A 14,536-nucleotide genomic window follows, 5' to 3' on the forward strand; every position below is an offset into this window, starting at 1 on the left:
TCTGTCTCTGCTCTGGTTTCCACAGTGTCATCTTCATTCTCAGCGTAAGCCCCACATTCACATCTTTCTTGAGACCAGCACTCCCAAACTGAGATACTGCCTTCTCTGGCCCTCATCTAGCTTACTCTCGGAAACAAGCTCTGATTGGCCAATTTGGGTCACATGTCCTCCCCAATCAGGTGCTGGGAGTTGAGCCTGGAGTACTCTGATTAGCTAGTCACCCTAGAAGAAGTAGGTGTGGCCTCTTGATTGACAGCTCAATCAAAGTCCAGCGGAGTCAGTGCTGTTAACTTACAAAAGGGATGTACTGCATACCCCCAAAGTAAGTGAGATCTTCTATATTCATGGTATAAATTTCTTTTCACCTTTCAACTCCATCAGATTAATGTTGGCTGCCCAGTAGTGGATTGGAAGCCTACCACTGGTTAGCAGGGTCAGCCATGGGGGTAAGACGTGGATGCAGTGGACACATGCTCTGTTCTGTGCTGCGTGTGAACTTCTAGGGCGTGAGAGGCTAAGTTCACATCGATTTAGTTTGGAGGGAAGCTCCTAAACACACACGAGAGTTGCTGATCCGGAAATCCCAGGGCACATCATTAACTTGCTCCCAGCTTCTCTCCCCATCCCATTTCCCTGCTCCACGGGAGCGGTTCCTCCCTTCCCATTTAGGGCCTCTGCTTGGACTGGGGGAGGAAGCCAGATACTCTAGCTGAGGACCTTTCTCTTCCCCTAGTGGTGGAGCAGAGGTTCTCAACTAGTCTTCTTCTTGGGAGGAGGGGCTGTCCTGGGGCCAGGTGCTTCCTTTTTCCTTTCTTATCCTAGTTGGAAAGGAAACAAAACAAAACAAACACAGGAGAAGAGAAGAGACTTCTGTAGCAATTTGGATGCTTTACTCTCAGCTGATTCTTCTCTGCCAACCAACTGCATCCTGGCTGGTGAAAGAAGAAGGGCAGGGGCCAGGACACCTGGGGTTGAAAGCCATCCTTGACTCCATGAGTGGGAGTCGTTGGTACCTTTTCTGGGCTCCATGTCCCCATTCCTGAAACAAGGGGTCAATCCTTTACAGACTTCTCCAGCCCAGACCTTCTGGAGTTCCATAATAATAGTTGCTCTTTTGTCTTCCTTATAATGGTTTTTCATACAGAGCCATACAAGTGGTTCCTTCTAGTCACACACACACAGGTGCAATCCCATACATATTTTTAATTTATTATTATTCAAAATTAAAAAAAAATTGGACCACATCATGCAGATTTCAAGATCTCAGTTCCCCAACCAGGGATTGAAGCCTGACCAGAAGAATGACAGTGCTGAATCCTGACCACTAGGCTACTGGGGAACTCCCCAGATTGTTGTGTTTTTTTTTTAAAACAAAGGTAACTTTCAATAACAAAGAGAACTTGGACCCCACTTGTTCCAGATATATTTGACCTCCATTTGCTTTACTCTCACTGGGCGATGGTTTAACTAACCCCCAATCCATTTTCAGTGATCATAAAACATGAATTCAAATGCCAACTGTGCCTTGTGACTTTTTTTCTTTTTTTGCTGGGTGACCTTGGGCAAATTCCTTTGCTTCTCTAAACATGATATTCTTCCTCTGTAAAGTGGGGTTGTCCACTTATTGGGCTATTGACATTTTCAAATATTTAATAAGGGGTTTGAAAAATCATAAAGAATTGTACAGGAGACAGGGATGAGCTGTTATTAAACTCTCACTCAAAACTGGCCTAAGAATGGGCCAGAAATTCCTTCAGGCCTGTTTGTGCTGTGCCTTGCACGTAGCAGACACGTGGCAAATATTTGTTGAATGATTGGAATCCCAGGGGCTGCTGGAGTTGTGGAGGATCTCCACACAGCACATGGGCTGTGCTACTTTCTGTCCGAGAGCAGGTCTCTGATGGGGCAGCTGGAAGGGTGGGTCATGGGCCTGGACCAGGGCTTTCTGGTACCTGCTTGGCGCCAAGGCCACTTATTCGCCCGTCATGAGGCATCTGTCAGCCAAGGTAGGAAGATGATTTCCAGCAGCCGGTGGGGATGGTGCTGGTGGTGGAGCTTGTGTTTTTCTGCTCGTGTTGTAGCTGTTTTTCCTCTTTCCTTTTGGGAATAAATTACTGTGGCTTTATAGCTCTTATGAGGGGTTCCTGGAAACTCCAGTTGGATGAATCCCAAAAACTGAATTCTTTTTCGAGTTTCCAACTCCCTCAGATACTCATTTGGAAGGAAAATGGGGTCAGTCTCCTTGCTTTTTGACAGACACCCGATCACCCTCCACACGGGGTCACCTCTCCTTGATCTTGGAAATCTTTTTTTTTTTTCCCCCCCAAAGGACTCTCAAGGACATGGCTGAGCCACTCAGAAACACAGCCACTCCCTGAGGGTGAAGAGAGCACTTTGGAAGCCGTGTCACCTTCATGACCAAGTGATCAAACCAATCAGGACAGAGCTGGAGGGTGGGGTGGGGTTGAGGACTTGCCCAGTCTCCTTGTCTAGTCCTGTATTCCTTTCTCCTAAGAAATAGGCATTGCCATCCATCGAACGCTTTTGCACCCATGTAGCTGCATAGGGTTTCATAAGCGTCAGTGATGCTCTATTGTCAATTAAATTAAACAACTCCTCTGTCCCTGCCCCATCTTAGAGGAACACTCTGTGCAGCCAAACATCTGTAGCCCAGGATATGCAATCTCCCTCTGTGTCATTTTGCTCCAGACAAAAATGGCGGAAAAGCTGAAATTTATGCCTTTGGAATCTGAGGCATTAACCGTTGTAAATCAGCCCTAGATGCCCAAAGGTAGCAATTACCGCTCTCATTAATAGATTTCCCCAGCCTCGCTCATAAAACAACTCTGGAAATGTCTCAGGGGACAGGGTGGGGGAAGTGTGCCCGGGGATCATTAACAGTCAAGTACCCTGGGCATAGAGGGAGCCTGAAGCCCTCTCCCCGGGGCCGGCCCGGCGGACGTGAGAGAAACTGCATGCACACAGGGGCCCCCAGACAGGACCGGGGTGCCGCGTTCATGAGGTGGGCGTGTGGGCTGAGCAGAAGCCCCCACATCTGTGCAGTCCCTCCCAGGCACTGGGAAGCACTGGGTCTTGAAGAGGAAAGGGCTGAGGAGGCAGGCTGGGGGGTTGAGAGAAGGAAGGGGGACACAGGGCTGGAGGGAGAGAGGCGAGGAAAGCGCTCATCTCTATGACTACCGGTGACTTTCTTCTTTTGGGAACCCCAGAGACATCTTGCCTTCAGTAACCACACGGGGACAATGGGAGCCCAGGACTGGCCCAGGGTCCCCTGGCAAGTCAGTAACTAACTCAGTCATGACCGTGAAGAAAGATGCAGTGGCCTGCCCAGAGTGTTCGGCGTGGACCCTTCCCGTCTCTGGTTGGTTGTAAACTGGATTTGCACCCAGGCAATGCTTTCTTCTGCCTGGTCTGGATACGGAAGGGTGCTTGAGCTGCGGGTGTTACTTGTTCACTGCTAGGCCTCCCAGGTCCCGAGGCTGAGCTGCCTGTGGGGAACGGCCCATGGTGGCTGGGGCGAAGCGGGGAGGGCGGATTTATTATCTCTGGTCTCCGGTGCTTCACGGGTCAGGTGACATGGCTAATCCTTAATTACACCTAATGTTAAAGGTTAGTCCACCTCTGGGATGTTTCCCAGCTTGAAGGTGCCTATGGAAAATTAGTTCATTCGTAAAACAAAGTGTCAGGTTACAGACCCAAAAGGTTTCCCCTCATCTCTGGTGGAGGCGGAGTTGGGGTGGGGGAACGCTGCTGCTGAGAAACATCCCGAAGCTAGCCTCCTGACTCATCCGTTACCTCTAACAGGGTGTCAAATGAATGATTCCCTTCCAGAGAGATAGTAACTGTGCCCAGAGGAAGGGCGAGTTCAAAGGGCTTCAGAAGCATCGGACAATCACTCAGACAGACAGAGGTCAGCGTGAGGAAGATGAAGCCTAGGGAATTTCATGCTGATGGTTCAACTTCCCTGTTCCTCCGCAAATGCCTTCCCACCCCCATGCCGCTGTGCTTCGTATGATCAATGGAGACGTTGCAAAGTTGCTGAGAAGTGCTGGGGCCCCTGATTCTGCCCTGGGCAGTGCCCAGGTGGGCCCAGAAGTCATCACAGTGAAGTGCCTGCAGTCCGAGGCAGTTTTGCTGGGGCCAAGTTCTGCTCGCTCTAAAGATGAGTTCCCATCAGTCCAAAATATATTAACTCATCCTGCAAGTATTTCCTGGGCCCTCACTGTGCCAAGTACTATTCTAGAATCTGGGGATGGATTGCAGTGACCAAACGGACAAAACAAGAATGGCTCCCCTCCCAGAGCTTCCATTCTAGTGTTCGAGGGCACAGACAGAAAACAAATGAAATGTGTTAGTAAAATGATGGTGTTTTCTGATGGTGATGAGGACCATGGAGAGAAAGAAAGAAAGCAGGGGAGAGAGAGAGAGGAAATATTGACCTGAGTGTGTGCTGTATGTTTTGTTAGGGTATTCAGAGAAGCTCTCACCCAAAGTTGAGAGTGGTTCAGGAAACAGAAGGAGATGAGACAGTAAACCAAGAGGAGATCTCAAAGAACAGACATTCCAGGCAGGGAACAGCAAGTGCAAAGGCCCTGAGGCAGTAGGATGAAAGTGTGTTTGAAGAGCAGCAGGGAGGCTACGTGGCTGGAGCAGAGAGAGTCAGGGAAGAGGAATAGAAGATGAGGTCAGGGAGAGCAAAGGGCCATGCACTGGTTTCTGTGCCTCTAGCTTGTGCTCAGCATTCCCTGACCTTGACCACGGATGTGACATGTTGGCTGTAGTGTTTTAGAGCAGGGGTCAGCAGACTACAACTCTTTAGCCAAATCTGCCCACCTGCCTGTTTTTGTTGATAAAGTTTGACCGGAACAAAGCTACACCCATTCATTTGTGCCTGCATGCTAAGATGCTTCAGTCTTGTCCGACTCTTCGCAACCTTATGGATGGTAGCCTGCCAGGCTCCTCTGTCCTTGGGATTCTCCAAGAAAGAACACTGGAGTGAGTTGTTATGCCCTCCTCCAGGAGATCTTCCTGATCCAGTGATCGAACCCACGTCTCTTACATCTCTTGGATTGGCAGGTGTGTTCTTTATCACTAGCGCCACTTGAGAAGCTCACCCATTCAATGTACATATTGTCTATAGCTGTTTTCAGGCTATTGGATTGGCCAAAAAGTTCATTTAGGGCTTTTCCAGAAGATGTTATGAAAAAAGTCAAATGAATTTTTTGGCTAACTCAATAGAGACTCATAGTAGTAGTGACAGTGGATGAACTGAAAGCCTAAGTTATTTACTATTTGGTCCATGTTTTAGGGCATGGGCTTCAGAATTAGACCACATTGGTTCAAATCTCTGCTCATTTATCATCTAAGTGGCCCTGGGCAAGTTACTTAACTTCTCAGAGCTTTATCTTTGTGAATGTAAAATGCTGATAATATGTATCTTACAGGGTTTCCTGAAATTAGATTAAACCACTAATATGAAATGCACATAGTTGATAAATCCAAATACTTCTTAAGGAGTCAGCAGTGGGTGCCTCATCCCTGACTCATAGGTTCAAGATCTTAGCAAAAGGCTTCATTGGTCTAAGTCTCAGTTTCCCTATCTGTTAAATGGGGATAATTATTTATGAAACTAAAACGAGATACACTGTGTGGCTTCTAGGAAGCACACATTAAAAGGAAGTTGCTGCTTTTAGTTTCATTAAGTTACCCTCCAACATCTCCTTTGTGTGGGGCCATCTGCAAGTCCTCCAGGATCTGGGAGAAAAGAATCCAACATCTCTCTGTATATCCATGTGCCACTGTCCTGCTGCTGACTCCTGGAGCATACTCCAGCTGACGGTGCCTGGAAGGGAGTGCGTATTAAAAAACCCTCCCTTCCCCACAGCTTGGCATCTGGCCTAAACCCACTGCTACCTGAAAGAGTGCCAACCTGTTCAGCACGTTTGAATTTGCAAATAATCTCTTATTTACTCTCAGAGTATCCACAAAGCTGAAGCTTGTCATGGGTTTTTATTATGTGGTAATAAGTACTGTTGGGGAAGATCTATCTTTGCAAAGCCCAATTAGTGTATTTATTTATTAGGCTCTTGTATCATCAGGTAAGAGTAATAAATAAGAGGGTCATTATAGGATTCTGCCCACTGAACCCAGTTTGAGCATCTGCCGATGGGCAGGGGTGGATGGCAAATGGCAAGAATTTGGGGTGGGATGGTGGTCGGGGCTTGGGAAACATTGATTTTGTTGGACTTTGTCATGCCACTTGGCTGTGATGACAATCCACTTGAGTTATATTGCATTAAAAAAAAAAAAGTGGCGAGAGTCCAGTGGTTGAAATGCAGACGCCCACATGTATTTATATTTGCAGTGGCTGGGCCATGTGTGCGGTGATACAGCAAACGAGAAAGTTGTGGAACTGAAAATAACATATGTCTGTCTGAAGTGCCAGAGGAAATTGTAGCATGGGCGAGAAGGGGAAGGGTCCAGATTTAGAGATGGGGGAAGAAATATGCTCCTTGTTCAACCGTGGTGTTTATACACAAGCCCTCATTTCTGCTCACACATAATGAACAGCCACAAAACTGACAGGAAAACAAATGCAAAACTGGGCAAGTTGATTGTTTCTTCGAGAGTTGGTTGGAGGAATGGAGTTCTGGATTGAAAATAAAGTTCTGGCAGATTGAACTTTGACCCCCACCCCCACCCCCTTTTTGCGGGTTTCTGAGTTCCTGGGATCTGGTTTGTGAGAATGATGCTGTGGATCGTGGCTGAAGCAAGTCAAGGTGGACATGGTTAGAAAGGAATTCATCCTTCACCACAAACCTCCTTGACTTAAAAATGATTAAAATAAAAATCTCCCAACCAATTACTTTCAGTCCCCTGAGAGCCAGAGGATCATTTAGGGTTTTTCTGGACTCAGGGACCCCTAAGATCACATTTCTCTTCTGGCTAGGGTGTTATATTTAAGCCATGGTTACCAGCCTCCAACTCTTAGTTCCATGTGTCAATATGTATAAATAGATGTGACTAAATTAAAAAAGAAATAATAGGTAGAATTCACATCTTTGTATTTTTTTTCTTTCCATCTTCATGAAAACAAGTAACAGGTTTGACTTCATTTTCCACATTTCTCTTTGCTGTTTTGATGTTATCAGATGCAGCCCAGTTAACCTCTGAGTCTGATGTTATCAGACTCAGAGCACATATGATCTTCACAAACAAAACTCCATAGAAAGACTCAGTCTCTGACACCTCTCAATGGGTCTGTGACTCATTGCCTTCAAAGCACCCCTGAATCCCAAGCTCAGATCCAGCTGGAAACCTCCCACCATGGCCCTTGGCTTGAAACTAGACCCTCAAGATTTTAACATACATCATGGCCAAGTCACTTACATCTAACTTCCTTACCTCAGTGTTTTCATCTGCAGAATGGACATAATACTCTTGCCACCTGCCAGGATCTAGGAGAGGATGGGAGGAGTTGGAGAAACACCCTTGGTGGGACTCAGAGTAGCTCTGAAGTGAAATAGAGCCCAATGGCCACTCAGCAATTGTTTTCTGCTTCTTTCTCACCTTACTGGTTAAATGTGACCAACACGTGGTTTTCATGCCCTTATCTCCCTTCTGTTCAGAAGTGAGTTCAATTTGTCAGGCATGCTGGTCCCAGAGACCTGAGCCTGGGGGCTGAGCTATCACAGCTTGAACCAGGCGCCTCCCCTTGGTTTGGTATGTTACACCTCATGACAACTGCCAGAAAGGCACTGCTGGTCCCATTTCGCAGATTGGGAGACTGAGGTGCAGCTGCTCCTTTCACACCAGTTGAAACTTAACTGTAACACTTGCGGCAGTTTAAAAAAATACGATTGTTACAACCAAAGACATATGCAGCTGTCTGTCTGTGGAGAAGGATGAGGCAGGCAGGCAGAAGGCAGGGCATTCAGATGAGGGTCTTAGGAAGAAAGCACTGGATCCTTCCACATGCTGGGTAGTGGGTCTAATAGTGTCCCCCTTATCTCGAAAAAAAAAATTTTTTTTTGTGTGTCTGCCCAGAGATCAGAATATGCCTTTGTTTGGGAATAGAGTAATGAACATGTAATTAGTTAAGGCTCTTGAGAGGAAATCATCCTGGATTTAGAACAAGCCCTAAGTCCAATGACTGGTGTCTTTACAAGAAGAGGAGAGGGACACAGCCACAGAGCGAAGAAGGCCATGAAGACGGGGGCAGAGACTGGAGCCAGAGGACGCTGGGAGCCGCCAGGAGCAGGAAGAGGCAAGGAAGGATGCTCCCCTGGGGCCTCTGGACGGGGCATGACCCTGCTGACACCTCGATTTTGTCCTTCTGGCTTCCAGAATGGTGAGAGAACAAATTTCTCTTGTTTTTCTTTTTTAAGATTTTTTTAAAAAATGTGGACCATCTTTAAAGTCTTTATTGAATTTGTCGCAATATTGCTTCTGTTTTATGGTTTTTTTTTTTTGGCCACAAGGCATGTGGGATCTTCGGTCCCTGACCAAGGATCCATCCTGCACCCCCTGCATCGGAAGGTGGAGTCTTAACCACTGGACAGCCCAGAAAGCCCCAATTTCTATTGTTTTAAGCCACCAAGGTTGGGCAGTTGGTTAGGGCAGTCCTACACACTAACACTTTCCTGCTGTCCTTCTGGTGAGCTGTTTACATTTGGTCACCAGAACTGAAGGCAGGCGGGAACTCGTACTGAACACACACAAGGAAGTGTTGGCTCTGTAAGGGGAAACATTAAATCTCTTTGGTGAAACAAAACAAAAGGCTGAAAAATCTCTTGTCTTTCCTTGGAGCATGCCTTAGAGACAGGATCCGTGAATCTGTGAGGAGTCTGGCAGTGTAGGGTATGGGATCGGGGCAATGATGTAAAATGATATGATTTATTGCTTTGTTGAGCAATATCTTCAGCTGTGGATCTTGCTTTCAAGCTTAACTTTTTGCCGAAACAACCGGCAGGCCAGGGGACTCTGAACACACAGAAAATATCTCCAGTGACAGCAGAAAGAGCATGGTTGATGTTTCTATGGGGAAGGGGGGAGGTTAGTGGTTTGAAGACTTGATTATGGAAACTCTGCACAGGGAGACTGGATGACATCATCACTAACATGACCCTGGAGTTTGGGGAATATTGAAGTAGTTGGTGGAGACTTATCTCCAAGGGACTGATATGAGAAGTTCCTTTTACAATGGGACAGCACTGGGATGGGCGTCTAACCCCAACAGGTGAGTGGGAAGTGGTGTAGTTAGCATTATTGTGGTAATTGAGAGAACTGAGAAGGGTCAGCCCAAATGTGAGGCCACATTTTGAAGAGGACAAATGACATGATAGATGAAGGAAGATCAGCCAAGAACAAATTACAGCAGTTCAGCTGGGAGATGACTAGAGCAAAATCTAGAATCTTGGCAACAGTTGTTAAGTATCTGGCTATCCATATGTGAGTATATGTGTGTGTGTTATATTTTTTAAAAAGAGAGTGAAATATAACAATTGCAAGACTCCACTAATGCCTCTGCAGAAGTTAGAAATGGTAATCTATATCCAAAAGGACACACGCATTTCTAACTTTGGGTAGAAGCTGTTGCTGGGATGGCTTACCCTCAGGAAACTGGTGATCTGTCACTGGAGGGGGTGAGGACAGACCTGCTGGGGATAGGGGAGGGCTTAGTCCAGGAGAGGGTGGGAGAGGGTTCTCTGGAGCCAAGGGTTTCATGGCTGAATGTCTGCCCCTGCAGAGGAAAGACCACCTGCTTTCGTCCATCTCTCTGCTGGAGTCCAGGGAATTGGTCTTCTCACCAGGCGGTCCATCCGTGCCGAAATCACAGGGGTCAAGAATTACTCAAGCTGATGAAAATGAAAATGTGATTTAGGATGAGATAGCGGCTCCCATATTTTGAACAAGACAATCTAGGCCAGTGGCTCAGAACCCGAACTTTGGAGTTTGAAGCCTGAGTTCAAATCCTGCCTCTAGATATACGAGATCAACCTGTTTGAGATCTCAGAGCTATTTGATGTCTCTGAGGTCACAAGATCAGCATAGTGTATGTGATTATCACATTGCTGGATAGGAGAGAACCGGGTTCTAGAAACACAGGTATGCTCAACAGAAAAAAGTTCTTTTGTCTGTCCAGTTGTGTGCACCAGCATTGTAGGAGAGGGAATTCCATGAATTGCTCCATAAACATGCCAAAACTTGATACTACCTTATTTAAAAAAAAAAAACTGTTCTGACGGGTCTATAGCAGTCTATAATTATGATTTTAATGTGCATTTACTTGATTGCTATTTATTTGAATACTCTATTTATTTATAAGCTGTGCTGGGTCTTCACTGCTGCGAGGACTTTCCTCTAGTAGCTGTGTGCAGGCCTCTCACTGTGCGGGCTTCTCTTGCTGTGGACCACAGGCTCTAGGGCATTTGGGCTTCAGTAGCTGTGGTACACAGGCTTAGTTGCTCCACGGCATGTAGAATCCTCCCTGATCAGGGATTGAGCCCGTGTTTTTCTGCACTGATAGGCATATATATATATATATATATATATATATATATATTTTAAAATTGAACCACTAGGGAAGTCCTTATCTGAACACTTAAACAATTTTTTTTTCCCATTTAAGACTTTTGCCCTTTTTTTGTGCAGTTGTTGACTTTTTCATAATGAGTTCCAGTTCTTGATATACTATGGATATGAATTTTTCAGGCTTGCCTTCTCATTTTCTTTATGAAACAGACATGAACAGAACAGAAATTTTTGTTATTGAACAGAAATTTTCAAATTTTTTAAAGTAAACTACATCTTGGTAGATGCTAATGATGATATAAGATTGAATCATTGCAGGAATTATTTCCTTTGAAATATTATTTCCTATGTTGGATTTCTTAAATTTTTATTCTTAATTGTGGAGATTCTCAAATTTAATGAAGTCCGATTTATCAATCTTTTCCTTTATGATTTTTGCATCCTGTTAAGAAAATCTTGTCTATCCTTTGGCTGTGAGGATATCCTCTCATGTTATTGTCTAGAGGTTTCATTGTTTAACTTTCACAATTTAGGCCTATGTTCCCATTTGGGATTGACTTTTATGTATGGTGGAGGTTGGGGTGACCTTTACTTCTTCTTAATCCAGACATCCGTCTTGACCCTGCAGTATGGGTGGGTCATTTTTCCTCCAGGCATTGCAAATGAATGTTTACTGTAAGCTTCCCAGGTGGTGCTAAAGAACCCACCTGACAATACAGGAGACTTAAGAGACGCAGGTTTGATCCCTGGGTCGGGAAGATCCCCTGGAAGAGGGCCTGGCAACACATTCCAGTATTCTCTCCTGGAGAATCCCATGGACAGAGGAGCCTGGTGAGCTCCAGTCTGTAGGGTCGCATAGAGTTGGACACGACTGAAGTGACTTAGCACACACGGACAACCATATGTGTGAGCCTCTGTTTTCTGAACTCCGTTCTGCTGGCTCGGTGATGCCCTGGGCCTCACGTGCTCCTGAAGAAGATGGAGGTTCTGAGCTTTTGCCTTCTGAGGAGCTCCTGTGTTTTCTCGGCTGAATCATTTGGTTCATATCTGCCCTTTGCTGACTTCTTCCATGTATGTGTGTGCTTAGCCGCTCAGTCGTGTCTGACTCTTGCGATCCCCGTAGACCTTAGCCATAGATACAATTAACTGGCTGACAAAATTATCAAGATAGCAGAGGCTTCCATAACATACACCACCTTCCAGGTTCTCCTCTAAATATGCTTTAACTCATTTAATCTTTACACAAAGACACGATGTAATTACTACTATTGTTTTGCTTCCGAACTGGGGCTCCAAGACCACATGGGTGGTACATACAAGATCTGGAATTTGAACCCAGGGGTTCAGCCCTGGAGACCATGCTCCTAAGCACAGTGCAGGGCTTGCTTTCAGCCAACAGCAGGAAGTGAAATGGTAGAGGTCACAGTCACCCTGGCCTAGGAATAAAGACATCTGAGCTCTTATCTTGGGTTCTATTAATACATCTACTGGATGGACGTTTTGGACACATCGATTAATCTCCTTGAACTAGTTTCCTCAACTAGAAAGTGAGAAAGTAGAGTGTTATTTTCGGCTCTGACATTTTACAATATCGTCTTTTTGGAAGATTCCTAGAAAGACTGTGGCGTTTTTGGAGAGGAGACTGGTGTATAATGGAGACTAGGGTAGAGACACAGATGGGGGAGGAGCCCAGAGGGAGTGGTGAGGGCTGGCTTGAAGTGGGGAAGGAGGTGGGGAGGCGGGGGCAGTGGGAGAGAGAGAGGAGGGAAAGTCCCAGCCCTCCAACCTGTCTTTTCCCATCTGCTTACCCCCTTCAAGGACCCTCCAACCCAGCCTATCAGGTTACACGATGGAGGGGGTGGTGAGGCCTAGGGGCTAAGTTTTCTAATTGACCTGCCTCCTGGGAATTTGTTTGAGAGGCTCCTGTTTGTTCCCAAGGCCATGGTCCCTGTGTGAGTCTCCTGGGGGGCAGTTTCTCTGCCCAGAGCTGGCTAATTGTTCACCCACCGTGTTCACTGTCTGGTGAAAATCACACCAGACTCTTCCACATAGACACCAGAGGTCCATGGGGTTGTCTCGTGACCTTGGAGGCCCTCACAATCCAAGGCTGGGGGCCTGGGACAGTCTTTTATCATTAACTTCTGGACAGGGACATTTGGTAGTGGTAGTGGTGGGGGAAGAGGAATGGTTAAAAGGTAACTTAGAAATGCCACACAAAGGCATTTTAGACACATTTTATTTTAGACAAATTTAGAAAAGTCAGATACACACAAAAAAGAAGACTGAAAAAGTGATCTGTAAGCACTTAATCCAGAGATAACTGTAGATCTTTGTAGATATTTCCCTCTGTCTCTCTGTGTGTGATATGTGTGTATGTGTGTTTATGTGTGTGTGCTAAGTTGCTTCAGCCATGTCCAACTCTGTGACCCCGTGGCCTCTAGCTCACCAGGCTCCTCTGTCCTTGGGATTCTCCAGGCAAGGATTATTGCAGTGCGTTAGCATGTCCTCCTCCAGGGGATCTTCCCAACCCAGGGACTGAATCTGCATCTCTTCTGCGTTAGCAGCCAGGTTCTTTACCACTGATGCTACTTGGGAAGCCTATATATATATACATATATATATATATATATATAGTGCATACATACAAGCATACATATATATATTAAAAAATAGATTATACTCTTCTGGAGCTAGATTTTTAAATTTGGCAATATGTTGTAAGCATTTCCTCAATCACTCAACATGTTTTATCATTTTTAATAGTTGCATGACAAGCCATAGGAGATAGTTTCCCATGTTTGCTATTATACATTGATGAACATCCTTATTCACACATTTTCGAATGTGTGAATTTCCTTAGGAAATTTTTTGAAAATACTAGAATAAATATGCCCTTGTGATTTTGAAAGATAATAAAGTTCTTAATCCTGTCCTTGTCATTACCAATAAATATGTATATGGTACTACTAACATTAAAAATTATCTTTTAATTGAATGCTTTAGAGATTACCAACTCTCTCAAGGCCATCTCATTTAATTTTCTGAGTGGTGTATATCTATTAGGTCCATTTATTCCCATTTTACAGCTGTGAAAATTGAGGCCTTAGGAGGGAAAATGACTCCTCCAGGTCACCCAGCCTAGAAAGGGATAGGAAGCATGTCTGAGTCCCATCCACTCTGCTGGGCTCCTTGCACCCAGCAGGGCCTGTGAGCCCTCCCAGAAAGAGGCCTCTGCTTGCCAGTGCTCTGGACAGGTCCCAGCAAATGGGCTGAAGATTGACACCTGTCAAAGGAGAAACCCAGGTAATGCCTGCTGGGGCATCGGATCAGCCTTCCTGGAGCTGAGCCTCCAAGTGGGGAGAGAGGGAGCCACAGAAGAGAGCAGAGAACACGCAGGCAGGGCGCATGGTGTGAGCAGAGGGCTAAGTCCGGGAAACCCGACGCCCCTCCCTCCGCTTGCTCAGGCCCCTGGGCTGAGATCAGCTTACAGGAGGCCTGTTCCAGCACCTTTGCCAGACACGGACAGTAAATGCGCAGTGTCAGAGGCCATGGGATAATAATGGAAGTTTCATTTTCTGTTAAGCAGCCTTGTGTATATTTATTTTATTTATTTATTTTTTCCTTGTGTATATTTAAATCATTTCATTATACAGATAGAAATATTTTCCTGATTTCTTCTTTTTGCCTTACAATGGTAATAGCCTTTTCCCTGATTATAAGAATAGTATCTACTCAATTGTAAAAAGTAAAAAGTTTACACAATACAGAGCATAAAGATACAAACAAAGGCAAGAAGAGGACCCTCCCTATCCTGAGATAACTGTTTAGCGTCCCAGTATTCAGACTCTCTCTGGGTGCACAGACTCAGGGGATTTTCCTTCACAGTTTTACATATAGGAGATGGAGCCAAACACATTCTTCTAGTGCATACTTCCCCACTCAGCAATCTGTCTTGGACCCCTTCCCTTGTCATTATGTATGGATT

At 45.5% G+C, this 14,536-nt stretch overlaps 1 long non-coding RNA gene across 3 annotated transcripts in view; it reads left to right on the forward strand.

Annotated features, from left to right (window-relative positions):
* The first annotated feature begins 1,870 nt into the window (after positions 1-1,870).
* The window catches only part of LOC122709493, a 35,740-nt gene continuing 23,074 nt past the window's right edge, over positions 1,871-14,536 (forward strand). For 2 of the 3 annotated variants that reach the window (XR_006345533.1, XR_006345531.1), the window contains exon 1: positions 1,871-2,006. This is a non-coding gene — a long non-coding RNA (uncharacterized LOC122709493). Of the gene's footprint in view, positions 2,007-7,862; positions 8,369-14,536 lie in introns of those variants that run through there. The other variant, XR_006345532.1, reaches the window with a different exon arrangement.

Source organism: Cervus elaphus, chromosome 15 (genome assembly GCF_910594005.1).
Source record: "Cervus elaphus chromosome 15, mCerEla1.1, whole genome shotgun sequence".
Lineage (NCBI taxonomy): Eukaryota > Metazoa > Chordata > Mammalia > Artiodactyla > Cervidae > Cervus > Cervus elaphus.